The sequence below is a fragment of the Cryptomeria japonica genome, chromosome 7, assembly GCF_030272615.1.
Source record: "Cryptomeria japonica chromosome 7, Sugi_1.0, whole genome shotgun sequence".
Lineage (NCBI taxonomy): Eukaryota > Viridiplantae > Streptophyta > Pinopsida > Cupressales > Cupressaceae > Cryptomeria > Cryptomeria japonica.
In genome coordinates, this window is record NC_081411.1 from 381,425,753 (window position 1) to 381,439,362 (window position 13,610).

The following is a 13,610-nucleotide window of genomic DNA, read 5'->3' on the forward strand; positions in this document are numbered from 1 at the left end:
TTTAGTTATATTTTAACTAATTTTTTATAACATTAATGCTCAAATCATCACTGTATATATATATATATATATATATATATCTGTGTGTGTGTGTGTGTGTGTGTGTGTGTGTGTGTGTGTGTGTGTGTGTGTGTGTATTTATGTGTGTGTGTGTGTGTGTGTGTGTATTTATATGTGTGTGTGTGTACACACACACACACACACACACACACACAAATATACACACACACACACACACACACACACACACACACACACACACACACACACACACACACACACACACACACACACACACACACACACATATAAATACACACACACACACACACACACACACACACACACACACACACACACACACACACACACACACACACACACACACACACACACACACACACACACACAATTATTAAAAAAAAGTAGTATGTTTATAAACTACAAAATAAATATCTTCAAAATTCTATGTTAAAGGCCCATGAATGAGGTTTTAGGAAAAGTAAGGATCTCAATACTTAGTCCAAATATTATTTTGGGTCATATAGTCTGGATAAAGGGTCTTGTCAAAGGTAAACTAGTGTGGGAAGAAAGGCTTTGGGACTTTGATTACCATGGGTATAAGGTCCAAAATTGACTTCGAGTTCTAAAGTCTTGAAGAGATGTAGTGAAAAATGACTAAGTGCAAGTTTAGGAAATGAGAAACCAAGAGTTCTTAGGCTCTAGGGATAATGTCCAAAAGTATATTCAAGAATAAATGTCCCAAATTGAATGCTTCATGCCTTATAGGATTGGGGGTTTCGAGTCTCTAGGCTTTTGAGGTTCAAGAGAATTTAGAATTTTGGTTATATAAGGACCTGAAGATAGTGTTCTGAAATGTAAGAGTTGTATGTTTCAAAATTTCAAAGGTTTGGAGATTTGGAGATCATACTATTTTCATCTATTGATTCGTTCAGGATTTAATGTGTCAAAATAAACAAAACTCAAAATTCCACGTGTTAGTTTTTTTTTTATCATATTTAGGGGTTAGGGAAACCATGGAGCTTAAGTTATAAACAATGCATCTAACCATTCCTTTAAGACCTAGAGTTGTGGAGTTGTTTATGAAAGTTCTAACACTTAGCCAATTTAGTGTCTGGTTTGGTCATCCATGGTAGTTTGCAAGGGTTCACAAATTCTAAGGATTTATAGGTTGAATTTCAAGCACAAAAGTTGATATAATCATGAGGTTATACTAGGGCATAAGTCAAACACCAATCTAGGACATGGACTATAATGGGTAAAGTGGTATTGTTGTGAATTTTATTGAATTTAAGGTTGGGGAACTAGGGTATCCTACTAGAGATGAGTTTGGGGCATCAAATCCCAATAAGATTCAATTTGATCCTATGATACATGTAGGAAAGTACAACTGAAGTAAACTAAAACCTAAACTAAAACCTAGAAAGAAAGGGAAACAAAGGAAACATAGATAAAAGCAACTTCAACAAATGGAAAAAAAGAAATAAAACCAAAAGAAAACATGAGAAGTAAGCTTAGATAACCTTTGCCTACTTTTGTGAATAGAAAACAACCCAAAAATTGAGAACAAAAATGCGTGAGCATGGGAAATATGGGGAACAAAATAACCAGGTATCAAGTCTAAAAATAATCCAAAAGCACTAATCAACAAGTTGTTATGAAGTTCTCTAAAACTCTTTGAAGCTCTTAAACTATAATGTGGACTGAAATAAGCTCAAACTTGGACTTAAATAGTATCCGTTTGGCTAATCAAGATCACCATTACTATGCTAGATGAGAAAAATGTGCTCACACCCTCTAGAAACTTAAATTTTTAAAGCATAGGCTAAAGAGGTGGGGAGCACGACACTGAGATGAACAAAACCATAGGGAAAAATACTAACATTCCTATGAGTTTTGAAATCTCAAAGATATTTACACACACAAATGATAAATGGTTGAAATGGGGACTCTGAGAAGAAAAATAACACTAAGAAAATTTCTTGAGGTTCCTTCTGGACCTAGAGTCTCTAAGAAACACCAAAACCTAAAAACAGGGCCACAACATCTTATCAATAATAGCGATCCTAATTCCACCTATTCCTAGTGGCACATATCTTCTAGGACAAGTGTATCACCACTGATGAGGCTCAATCCTTGCATAGTCTCCTCTAAAGAACACAAAATCCCCCATTGATAGTTTGGCACCCTTAGCAAAAAAGAACATCGAAAATGGTTAAGTGGTGCACAGACAAATATATGCAATGGCCTCCGCCTCAGTGACAAGAGTAGCCAAGGGAATTGCTACATTATTCAAGATAAAAAATATAACATAATTAAATTCTCATAAAAAAATATATCAATTACTATATTATTATTATTATGGTTAAAAAAGGTCGGCGGATTTAATAATAAGGCGACAAAAAGCTAAGCCCAAGATTCTCTAACCAAACCAATGTATAGCAAATCACCAGCCCGGGTTAGGGTTAAGCAAGAAGCTGAAGAGCCAAAAATAACTCAGAGGGCTATTTTTATTCATATAAAAAAGAACCCACCCCGCACATATAAATACAGGGGTTAGCCGGTCATTACAGATTATTACAAAGTGAGCTATAGATTTGTTCTTACTCTTTCCTTCAGTGTCCTTCGCTTTCCCTCCGCAAAATATCCGTTTTCAATCCCCAAAACATCCATGCCGAATGATTGTAAAGTTTTATTGAAGAGCTCAGACAACGAAATGTTCGAGATTGATGAGGCCGTGGCATTTGAATCTGAAACGATCAAGAATACGATTGAGGATACGGGCAAGGAGAAGGCCGTGCTCTTGCCGAATGGGAATAGTAAGATCCTGGCGAAAGTTATCGAATATTGTAATTATCATGTGGAGGCCACCAAGAGCGCCATCTCGGAGGAGGATGTGAAGAAGTGGGATCAGGAGTTCGTGAAGGTGGATCAAGCCACCCTTTTTGATCTTATACTGGTATGTATGATTTTCAGCTCCCCTTTATTACTGTTTTTAGATGTTGCTTTTGATGTATATCTTAGGGTTTCAGAAGAAAATTGAACCCTCTTATGTTGGAAATATTATACGTATTTTGGCTTTAAAGCACACGGATTTCCAATAGTTGATATGCATTAAATCGTAGCATGAATTTTGGTAGCGTTTGGTTTGCAGGATTTCAGGTTTCCGTGTACTTGTACTGGTTTTATTTCTGCTATGGTTTCCTTTGAACAATTTATGTGTTTTCGGACAAATTGAAGCAATTTCCTTTGCAGAATTTATGTGGCTTTCGAATGTCTTTAAGGGTGGGAATTGCGGGATGAATTTTTGCCTGGTTCTGTTTTCTAAACTTCATATTTTTGTGTCGCCTGGTTTTAGTTTTGTACGTTTGATATTTTAGTGCCTTTGAACGATCTATTCAAATTTAGATGTTTAAGCTGGTTCAAAAAATTTGAAGCTATTTTTTTGTCATTGAGGATGAGTGTGTTTCCCTATAGATGCTAGGTTTAACTGTTTAATCATTTGCAGTATATATTTGTTGATATGCTTTTAATAAACTTTATTTTCTCTAAAGGTATATGCTGGAAGTGATGAGTGTTATGTATATTTCTTTGCTGTGAGCAGGGAGCCAACTATCTGAATGTAAAGAAACTCCTGGACTTAAACGTGCCAAACTGTAGCTGACATGATTGAGGGCAAAACCCCAGAAGAGATCCGAAAGACATTTAAAATAAAGAATGACTTCACTCCTGAAGAGGAGGCAGAAGTCAGGCGTGAAAATCAATGGGCCTTTGACTAAATCAGGAAGTTACTTTACATATAGTTTTGTCGCATGGGACTTGGTATTTGCCTGGTCTCCAGGATTTAAGTTGTATTAAATGCAGCAGATTTAGGTGATAAATTGACAGTATTTTTACCAAAGAATTTATCAGATGCTTTATTTTGAATGTTTTGTATAGATACAAATCAAATGTTCCTATTTTAAAAATTTGATACAATTTGAAATTATTAGCTGTCAATCAATAAAACACCCACATCAATTTTAATCAATGAATAATCAGTATTTTAGATATTAATCAGTGATAGTTTTTATTTATACCTATTATCATGAGAATGAAAAATGTAATTAAATAACCGAGAAAAAGAATATATATAAATTAAATTAAAATCATAAAATTTAATATAAATAGATTAAATATATTTATGTTAAAATTAAAGAAATATCAATTTGAAATCATTAAAAAAAATGAACCAAATTCAAAATATATTATTTTAAAAATATTTTATTAATATATTTTTTTTTTTTTTAAATTTTTGGACTCTAGACCTTACCCATTTTTATGGAAGGCCAAGAGTCACAACTTAGAATTCATTTTAGATGTCCCTATTGGGAATTGAACTTTCTCCACAGTGAGAACCACTGTTTTAACCAGTTAACCTCAACCACAAAAATATTTTATTATTAAATATTAATTTTTGAACTATAAACTTAATAACAATATTAAAATAATAATAAAAAAAAATATGTGAAAATGTCTACTATATATTTAATTTTTTTTAATATTTTTAAAAATTTAATAAAAATATGAAAAACATAACAAATATTTTTATAAACATAATAATATTATATCATTTGATGTACTTAATATCATATTTGTTTATCCCACTTAACAAATTATTATATTATTTTTTTCAAATTATTATATTATTATGTTGTAATTAATATTAAATTATTATTATATTATGGTATTATAATTAATTTTAAATCACTATTATATTAAGATATTGCAATAACTCATTATTATATTATTATAGTGTAATAAATATTTAATCATTGTGAAGAAAAATTTGTTATAAAAAATTATGATAACAATTTGTTTTTATAAGCGAAAAATTATTATATTATTATGTTATAATCCCAATTCTACGTAACAATTGTAGAACACAACACTATTTCATACTTGCGTCTTTCTTCTTTTATTTCGGACAGTTCCAATATTACTCCTGTGACTCCAGGAAACTCGAACGACTTCCGGAATTCTCGGCCGCAAAGAAACAAAAGTAGCCCTGCAAATCTTTTGGACATGGCTGCCGGAGGTGCGTTGGCAAAAAGTGGTACGGGTGCAGGTGGAAACAGGGCGATGAATGCATCATCTTTTGGAGCTTCCAAGCATCCATTGTTCACATCGTTTGGCAGGAATCCTTCAAATGCTTTGAGAAATCTGGTTCTTTTGCCAATGAAGCACGTCAAACTTTTCTTGCATGCATTTCGTAGATTCCTCTGATCAGCTTCCGTAGATTCCATAGATTCATTAGAAAACTAATAATGGTTTGGAAAAGAAAAACTAGGGTTTGCCAAGAATAGTTACGGTTAATAAAAGCTATCATGTCCGTTCCAGAAGAAAAAATTGTTAGTGGTTGACAAAATTATTTTGCTTGATGCGAAATCATGCTTCTAGAGAGCAAATATGTTTCTGACAGCTTCTATCAAGGCAATTTGGCAATGTAACAATTTGAATTTAGTTATGGCATATGTGAGATTTCAAAGAAAAGTTTAGTTTTTGATTAAGGTAAACGAGTTTTATTGGGATCTGAAACCCAAAAGTTTTACAATATCCAGAGAATAAGTATCAAAGATCATAATCAATAATAAAAACTAAATCAACATGGATCAATTCCACAAAACAACCTAAAACACAAAAAAGACTAAGACCAGAAACCTACTAATAAGAATGCAACAGATCTACATTCTTCTGAATGACTTTCCTGTTGATATCCTCCAACTCTCGATGATAAATCTAAAGTAGTCACTTTCTTTTTCTTCTTGGAGTCTGAAGGAGTCACATTGGCAATGGGATCAACTAGATTTTTCAAACTTCCTTTGATTTCTTCCACACTCACCTCCAAATTCCATATTCTTCTTTCATGATTTGATTTCATCTTGTCCACGTCCTCACTAACTTTGTGGGTCAACGGGAGCATTTTCTTTGTTTTATTGGACCCAAGGTTGTCCATAAATGTATCCACAATATCCTTTATACCCTCTTTTAATAGTTAAATCTCCATGGACATCTTCCAGAGACAATCCAGCTAACTGTTGGCTGCAATTGAAATGCAATCATCCAAATTTGGGTCAATGATAACCCTCCCATGTTTCCTAGGATGAATGTCTATGGGGATCTCAATCTTAATCTCTTGTTCACTATCTATATTGCCCCCCACCTTTCTAGATTTGGGCTTCTTAGACTTGAGAGAGACAAAGTCAATAGGCTTGGTCCCCTGATTTTTATATTTGCTAGTGGCCCACCTAGGATGCTTGTTGCGCCTACTACTACTTGTTCTAGGGGTAATATTTTAAATAGGGCCCTCACTAGTAGGCAGACAATACTCAGGACCATTAGACAAATCTTGATCTTGCTAGTCCTTGGCAAACCTGCTATCTTCCCCTTCCAAATCCATGTCAGAAACCCCCTAAACCTCCGATTTGGAAGAAGAAACATGGGTTTTCAAAATAGGGGATGACTTGACTTCATGGGCCTTGGCATAATCCATAATAAGTCAAATATGGCCCTCATAGAGCACTGGATTATCCACATTGTCAACATGTTTCTCTAGACTATGCCTTAAAGAAGATAGAAGAGAAAACAAAATGAAAATTTTCCTATCGTGCCTGAAGTGATTCAAAATGACAAAGTGGTAGGAAAAAATACTCGCACATTGGCCCAAGGGATCTAATGATCCTTCTGGTTGTAGCCACCATCGGCCATCTTCTAAACACTATTCTGCTCCTTCTACTTGTCAAAGAAAGTGGAGATAACTTCTTTAGAAAATTTTCGTTCTCTATTAAACTTCCTTCCCTCTGTCTGCATACCAGTTATTTTAGCAATAAAATATTTATCAATCCTAAATTCTTCAGTGGCACTCGGTGAAATCCCAGACGTTAACAAATTCTTCAGTGGCACACGGTGAAATCCTAGACTTTAACAAATTCTTCAAGGGCACTCCGCGAAATCCCCTTCAACCTTTCCATATACAGCACCACGCCTCCGCCCGAAATCTCATTCCAAACCTCAATATTCCTTTTCTTATTTTCAAAAGAGGTGGGTTCCATCCTATTCTTGTCACCCCCATGAAATGCACAATTCTGATAGAGCACGAAAACACATGTAGAACACATAGTAGCAAGCCTAACCAGAAACAAGTGAAGTCTCTAGAATAGAAAGAATTGGGATGAGTGAAAAACTTCCACTATGAAAAACTTCCACTAAGAAAAATTATCCCAACGACATTCTGTCATTATGAATTGGTAATGAGTAGCCGATTAATTCAGCATCCTTTCTAGTTAGGTCACATAGGTTTCTCAAGAAAATTTCCATTTTTGTCCATCATTTAACTTCCACATAATCTGTCTTTGAACATGTAGTGTCGCGGTTCAAACACTTCATTGGTCAAGCGGCCACCAAGGTCCAAACCCTTGTTGGGCCATTGTGCTCGCAGACCTTGTGTCTTCACTGCGTCGTTGTGCTTGCCGATTTGAACAAGTGAAGTGTGGGGATGAGGTCCCCTGATTGTGGCCTCACCGGTTCATAGTTTCGGGTCAAAAGCGTTTTATGTGGAGCTGGAGGACGTGTCATGCTAGTTTCGTCGGTCACGTTAAAAAGCTTACCAGACATTATAAAAAAAAAAATTCCACATAATCTACTCCAAGATCTTCCATATAATCAATGCGGACATTTCCTTCCCGATACGTATGAGAAGCTTTAAAGCCATCCATGATGGTATTCATGAAATGATAATCTTTGATCAAATGTTGGATTGCCCAGCTTGGCTTCTAGTGTTTATTAATGCATTTGATTATATTCATCGAATCACTCTCCAACTAAACACGGTTAATCTCTTCTCTAATCGCCATCTGCAAACCAATGTAAGCCAAGTAAGCCTCAGAGTAGTGGTTTGTCTGGGTTCCCAAGGGGAGCACCACCGCTGAGACAAGCTTACCATTGTGATCCCTAGAAACTCCCCACAACCAACTGGCCCAAGGTTTCCCTTAGTCATCCCGTCAACATTAATTTCAATCCATCTGCTAGGCAGGTGGATCCAAATAACATTACTTTTGGGCTGTCTTATCTTGGCAGTCGGAATAGAAATGTCCCAGATTAAGTTTCTTCTATTGATGATATGTATATCCTACTAAAAAATGTCAATCTGAGGGTCCCCTTTGTGGCAGGGACATGAGGATAATTTTTTTTTCTTAATACTCTTCTTAATTCCATGAGCCACAACAATAGGTGAGGATTCCCTATTCCTGAAGATCTTATTATTTCTTTCCTTCCACAAACACCAAGCAATGTGAGGTATCATGCAGCTCCAAAGCACCCTAAGAGAGGGCAAACCTATTGGAACAAACAATCCCTTATGTTGCTTGGTCAAATCCACCCTAAATCCCACAACTGAAAGAAAACATCCCAGACTTGAGCAACAAAGGAACAATGTAGGAGGAGGTGATTAGCATTCTCCGCATTCTCTTTACAAAGGAAACATCTATTGGGGATAACCATACCTCTTTTAGGAATCAGGACATTGTTCCAGATACCAGACCAAAAGGGAGTTAGAGAAAGGGTCTTAGTGATGAGGTGAAAAGCATGAGTGAAAAAGAAATCCCCAGAGGATGATCCACTCCAAAAAACCTCATGAACAACAGGAAAAGAGGAAATATGAATCTGTGAAAGCCACTCCTAAACATGATGAAGTGATGGATCAATGCTGACATGATCAATCCAGGCCCCCTCCTTAATATAATCAACAACCTAGACGCACCCATTTGTCCTTGAGGTTTTTTCCACCCATGTAAAGGTGTCTAAAGAGCCTCCCCCCACCCACCAATCAACCCAGAAACATATATTTCTACCATCTCCAATAGACCATCTCATTCCTTGAGCAATAATGTCCTTAGAGTAGAAAAAATTCTTCCACATATAAGAGGCCGCAATGGGCAAAACATAATTCTCCAGGGCATCTTGATTCTCTGAATATGATATTTATGGTCGAATATAGAAGTCCATTCATTATCTTTTTTCAGGAACCTCCATAACTGCCTGGATAACAGAGCCTTATTAAAATTTCGAATGTGTCTAAGGGCGAGGCCATCAAGCTTTTTAGGGGAGCACACTTGTTTCTAGGATAGCAGATGCAATCTGCTTTTAGTTTTAGAACCAGGCCATAAGAAGGTATCTTCTCCATATGATCCACAAATTTAGTCACGACTTTAAATAAATGCATGGCATAAACCAAAAGATTCTATAATGAGGCTTTGATAAGAAGGAGTTTAACAGTTGGGCTAAGGAGGGAACCTTTCCACCCTGCCAGGTTCTTGTGAAATCTATCAATAAGACTTGACCAAAAGGTCTTCGAAGGAGGGCCAGGGCAAAGGGGAAGACCCAAGTACCAAGTTTACACCTCAAAATGTCAACAATTTTGTTCTTCCTATGAGAAGGGGTATTGAGAAAGAAAATACAACTTTTAGGTAAGCTTATCCTTTTCCAAGATCCATGTTCATACAGGGATAAGACGAACTTCAAGACTGTAGCTTCCCTCAGAAAACTTTCTCCCATAAGAATGGTATCATCAACAAATTGTTGATGAGAGAACACATGAGCTTGCGAAGATGGCTTGAGGCCTTTTAAATTACGCAGTCTGACTTCCCACTGAATCACCTTACTCAGAGCTTCACTCATTAGGATGAAGAGAAAAGGGGACAAAGGGTCACCTTGCCGAACACCTCTTGAAGAAGAGAAAAAAATAGAGGGAGCACCATTAATAATAGACAAATAACTTCGGCATAGAGATGCATTGCTTGACCAATGGAAGGAACTGACTACCAAAGCCAAAAGACTGTAGAATTCTGATCATAAACTTGCCAATTAACCCGATCATAGACTTTCAAAAGATCAAGCATAAGAAAGAAACCAGGCTTCTTATTAAAATAAAGGGAGTGGACATTTTCATGAACCACAATAATAGAGTCCAAAATTTGTAATAGACAATATAACGATGAGTTTGGTTGGGTAATGAAATACATGGTTCTACTTTATAATAGTTGTTCATACAAATTGCATCGTTTATGTTTGTTTTCAGAAGAATTTTGAGGTTTCTCCAGCAATAGCTTGGGTTGAGGAGAGATTACTCTGTATAGGACTTTATTTTATAAAATTTAGATGATGTCAAAATTATTTTTCAATAAAAATTGATTAAAATTATTTAATTACAATATGTCAATTATCATCTTGTATGAATTGAAATACAATATTCAATCTAATTTAAATGAATATGCTTTGCAACCATTGATATCATTATTCGACATAATTATTTGATGGATTTGGATGGACACCTTATAATTAAATTCAAAATAAAAAATATATAAGACACTTTCCAGAAACATATTCAAACTTTTTTATGAAATTGGGACATTGGGAAACTGTGTGAGAATTCACCTGTGTTCACCATATGCAATAAGAGGTTATTAAAACTCGTCCGCTGAAGCTTTTGGCATTGATTTTTGCTGTGCTTCTGATTTTGTTGCTTTAGTTTAGGATTTGAATTGTGTTTCCTGTTAGTTTGCTAATTCACTCGAAATGGTGAATTTTAAGACTTTACCCTCTTAGGTTTGGGTCTAGGATTTGGTTTCTTTGTTTTAAAAGGCCTTTGTTTATTTGTTTTGACAAGTACTGCCAAATCTAAGCCCTTTTTCACTTCCTTAACCTATGCTACATCCTTGCATTGCTCTAGCAGATTCACTATATTGAAATCGGGGATCGTTCTAGTTGTTTTCTCAAACTGCATGAAAATGGATTAAATATTTTAATCAGTGTCTCTTTTTTAACAATTTACAGCTTGTCTAAACTACGATCCCTAGGTTTCTCAGTGCTTTGATAACCATGGTCCTGAAAGTCAGGACTCTATGGCTGCTGCCCTGTCACTGTGGCAGTTTCATTTAATGGAGGAATAATTCATGGACTTGAGTCCCATTCATTGTTGAAAGATGATTAGCCAGTGAAATAATCCTCAGGAATATAACTAAAATTACACATTTTCTCATTGTCTTCCCATTAATTGTTGAAAGACGGTTTGTCAGTAAAGAAATGAAAACTCTACTAAGTCACTTTCTTCAATAATTGAAGAATTTAATTACTGAATTTTTTTTCAATACAATAATCTCAGGAAGAAAAAAGTTTCTTAAGGACAAGTCAAGGGATGAACAAATCTACTTAATGTAAGAAATATCTTAAGTTAATTATATTAAAAAAAATATTTTGTATTACTGAAATATTTTGCATAATTTGACTGTTTAAATTATAAGTTCCATCTTTTCATATTTATGTTTTTTTCACATTTTTATATAATTATTTATAACAAAGACAATAATGTTTATTCCAACTTTTGTTTGTCATCTAATATATACTCAAAGCATATCTTGCTAAAAACTATTCCATGGAACACATTCCTTCTATAAAAGATTTTCCATGTTCTCAAAGTGACTAGTACAATTTCTATGATGTTTGTGTATGTCTACACATTATAAAAATTTAAGAATTCCCAATCTATTAAAAGAAACTATCTAATAAAAGATCTTTGAGATAAATGTATCCAGATTCCATATGTAAAAATATTTGAGATAAATGTATCTGTAAAACTTTTTTTACAGAATTTACTCATCTAACACAAGTCTTAAGAAAATCTAGGTACTATGGTTTTCAAAGGTTTAATCCAAATTTATATAAATTAAAAATTATATTATTAATTATAAAAACAGTTATGTAACATCAAACAAAGAGATCATCAAATTTTATCTTAAATTTGGAACCCCATATCTTGTAATAGAAAACATACAAATAAAATTTGTCAACCTAGAAAATACAGTGAATACTTCAAATAGCTCCCATTACAATTGCTCACCGTTCATCAAATAATCTTAGTGATATACAGAATAAAAAACTTAAATATCTCTATATACAAATACAAATAGATTTACACTGAACATAATGTAAAACATATTATAATATTAAACAAGCTAAACAAAGAATACCTTTTTGATTAGCAGTCCAACATATATTCATTAACCTAATCAAACAATCTGAAAGCTAATAAAACTATCATGATCGGGTATTCTATACCTAAACAAGGAAAACTTGCGACAATTCAAAAACAAGATAGGAAATCATCTTTGCTGTGTATTTGTCCATGCTGAAATTCAAATATTTTCTAAAATTTTATTATTATGAACTTATCAAGAAAATAAAGTACAGTTAATATACTAAAACTAAATTAGAATTCATGATCTGTTTTACTATATTACCTAGTTGAAATGGCAATGCACTATATTTCATCTCTTCTTCAAGAATCTTCTTATTATAGAAGCACAATCAATCTGAAGTGTCAACAATTAATAAGATCACGGTCTGCTAATATTACATACTAAAAGCTTTAAATTACTCCCACCATCTTTCATATTGAAAAGGATGATAAAAATATAAACCTAGGGAAAACGTGCAATATCTCATATGCAATGCCAGCATGTTTATTATGTAATGAACATTATCGTAGTAGAATTGTTAACTGTGTGGGGCAGGAAGATCAATTTTAGTGATGGATTTTCTTCATTTGGGTTATTTTCCTCTCTTTGGCCTGACCCAAACTCAATTATTCCACAAAATCAATATATCTGAGTTAAACTCTAGATCTGCATCCCCAACTACAGTTATCTTATTGTTTGTCATGTCCGCTGCAACTGTATCCACGCCTGGACTACAATTATCTTATTCTTTGTCATGTCCACTGCATATGAATCCACGCGTGGAAAACACAAATTATTATTCATGTACGTCCCACTGTTTCCCTTAAAAAAAAAAGCAATGTCAGTCCGTTATATAGTGAAACATTGTACCTTGTAATCTTGCAATGGCCTTTATTGCCCTTTTATCGCTTTTATTGTCCTCCATAACTAAGTAAAAGAAGAGGAAAGTGTGGTGGTGATCTATTTTGTCAATTCAGAGGACAATACCCAAAACAGAATTTGTGGTATTGTAAACACATAACAAATCATATAAAATTTATTTAATTGAAAATATGTAAGAATCATACAATTTTTGGCAAACTCTGTGAAAGAGAGTTGTGTGCCCTTGAATTTATTTTATTTGGGCAAACTCTGTAAAAGAGAGTTGTATGCCTGGAATGTATCCAATTTGGGCAATCTTGTGAAGGAGCGTATGCCTCTAACTCTGTAACTCCATAACTCTCCAACTCCTTGCAATTGAATTCGAATTGGGCTTATTTATAAGCTTTCAAAGAAGCTGAACAGCCACTACATTTATATTTACATCGGAAGTCGAAAAGACAATCCAGTATTGAAAGGTTATTACATTTATATGAGAACAAAAATTAATTAAAGATTAAAATATTTAATTCTCTGACTTATTTCTGATCAGATGGTTTCAAATTTTTAAGTTCGAGAGGTTAATTATATACTCAAACGTGAAGAAGATAGTGTACCTTAGGATTGTTGAAACAAACAAATTTTTTATTGTCTTTGCCAAACCATTCATCTGTTGCGTCC

At 34.3% G+C, this 13,610-nt stretch overlaps 1 pseudogene; it reads left to right on the forward strand.

The window, feature by feature from the left end:
• Window positions 1-2,666: 2,666 nt before the first annotated feature.
• Window positions 2,667-3,875, forward strand: LOC131030088 (SKP1-like protein 1B; annotated as a pseudogene).
• The last annotated feature ends 9,735 nt before the right edge of the window (window positions 3,876-13,610 follow it).